Source organism: Schistocerca gregaria, chromosome 3, assembly GCF_023897955.1.
Source record: "Schistocerca gregaria isolate iqSchGreg1 chromosome 3, iqSchGreg1.2, whole genome shotgun sequence".
Classification (NCBI taxonomy): domain Eukaryota; kingdom Metazoa; phylum Arthropoda; class Insecta; order Orthoptera; family Acrididae; genus Schistocerca; species Schistocerca gregaria.
Genome location: NC_064922.1, coordinates 181153807 through 181156047, shown reverse-complemented (window position 1 = coordinate 181156047; position 2241 = coordinate 181153807). Strand labels below are relative to the sequence as shown.

Below are 2241 nucleotides of genomic sequence, written 5' to 3'. Positions count from 1 at the left end.
TAAATTTTGTTGTAGCTCATGTCGAATGTATTCCTGTAAAAAAAATTTTTAATCTAATCTTCGTTTTATTATAGTGCAGGTGGAAGTAGAGCATAGAATGTGTCCGCGGTTTGCTTTCAATTACGAAGTTATGGATAAAATTTAATTTTACTTCTGATGAAAAATTTTAAACATAGGCATATGACACTGACTCCACAAAAGGAATAATTTCTAGAAAAAATTCTCTGAAACATTTTCATTATTTCACGATAATGATCAAATATGATCAAAGCAGACTAAATCGATTAAAATATGTGCCGCGGCCGGGACTCGAACCCGGTTCATCTTGCTTACTAGGCAGATATGCTACCACTACACCACCGAGGCACTATAGCATACATAGCTGCTCGGACTACCTAGATCGAGTTCCCTCCCCAATACAAACTTTAATTCATTTTCCCTTAATATCGTCACTATTGCCAGGGCTCGCCGGTATTGGCGAGCTACCCAGCATTGGACGTAGCGGGACATCTGCTGTACCATATGGTGATCTTCTCAGATCTTATAATTAAATGTGTCCTTTGAGACTCCCGTCTCGTTATTATCTCACGATAATGATCAAATATGATCGAAGCAGACTAAATCAATTAAAATTTGTGCCGCTGCCGGGACTCGAACCCGGGTCTTCTTGCTTACTAGGCAGATATGCTACCACTACACCACCTTTTTTTTTTTTTTTTTTTTAAAGGGCCTCCTTCCTCCCCTTCAGCCCCGCCTTGCGCTCGCCATAAATCGCCTTCGTCAGCGTCGGCTTCATCTGCCATGATTTCTGAATTACTTATTCTTCTGAACTATTCCAATTTCCAAACCAAAGATACTTCTAAACCTAATGCATAGTCCCGCAATGGTGACAAAGTAGAATATTTTTTTTTTTTTTTTTGTGCGTGTGTTGTATTCCATTTTCAGAGATTTGTCCTGGGCCTTCACGGCTACCGTGGCGGCGAGAGGGCCCACGAAGTCCCCACCGTACTTCACCCCAGGCAGCAATCCCCTACTTCTGGTCTGCAACACTCTTTCTGTTGTTTGTTGTTCTTTTTAGTGCTTTCGTTGTGTTGTTGGTTTTTTTATCAACTTTTATAATTGTTTATTTTTTTATTATAATTTATTTATTTATTTATTTATTTTTTGTTTTTTTTAATAGAAAATGAAAAAAGGAACTCTGGTCCGCTAGAAAAACAGAAGAAAATAAAATAGTCCTTGTCGTAACACTGTTCAATATACGTCACTGTGACATTTGAAGAAGAAAAGAAAAAAAAACAAAGCAATGTAGAATGAAGGAAAGAAAAAAATACTTCTTTCATCGAAGAACGACTTCTAAAAAATTCGCATATCGTTTCCTGTAATGTCTCGTCTGTTTAAGTATGTGAAACTGTAATGCCAGGTATAGACAGAACGCCGCCTCACTCTTGGGTTCTTGCGTCTGTAAATAATGAACATAATGACCCTTCAACCAATTGACAGAGTTCCGTTTGGTGTTCGGGTACGGCACTGAATCCGGATACAGGAAATCTTCAGGTTTAATACAAAGCTAGGAAGTCCTCATAATCGTAGCCAGTTTTCGGCGAATGCATGGCCAAACTGCTTGGACAGTGGTGCACAGAAAACGATGTTCATCAGTATCAGGCAAGTTGCACGTAAGGCACAAAGGTGAGTCAGCCAAATGTAGAGCATGAAGTCGTGAATTGGTACTTATTTTACGGTTCACGACCCTGTACCAAGAGGCTTTCACTGACGTTGGTAAATCACGGCTATGTATGTTTTTCCATATCACTGGCCAGCGATGATTGGGGTATTTGTGTTCGATGTTGTTCCTGTTCTTGGTTGCCAGTAGTTTATTATAAACTATCTTCACCACGGAAAGCTCATTTTCTGGGAGAGTTGACCGTACGTAACTGAACTCAATGAAAAAGCTCTTAAAGTGAGTCAGCGCAGGCGGAATATGTTGAACAGAGACGGGAGGCTGCAGGCAGGCTGGCGCTATTTCGGTTAACAAGTGAGCCGTTAGACTGTTCGGTAACGACCTCCACCGTTTGTAGGTGGTGCATACGTACAAAGCTCGTGACTTGGAACGAACATCTGTTAAATTTAAGCCTCCATCGGTCGTGGAGAGAGTGAGCGTATCGTACTTGACTTTAAAAATGTGTCCACGTGTGACAAAATGGCCTAGAGCGGACATCATACGCTTCGCTGTCTCCTGTGGCA

At 40.8% G+C, this 2241-nt stretch overlaps 1 non-coding gene across 1 annotated transcript; it reads right to left on the bottom strand.

The window, feature by feature from the left end:
- Positions 1-294: 294 nt before the first annotated feature.
- Positions 295-366, bottom strand: Trnat-agu (transfer RNA threonine (anticodon AGU)). Its single transcript has one exon. It is a non-coding gene; the product is annotated as a tRNA-Thr (tRNA).
- Between the last annotated feature and the right edge of the window lie 1875 nt (positions 367-2241).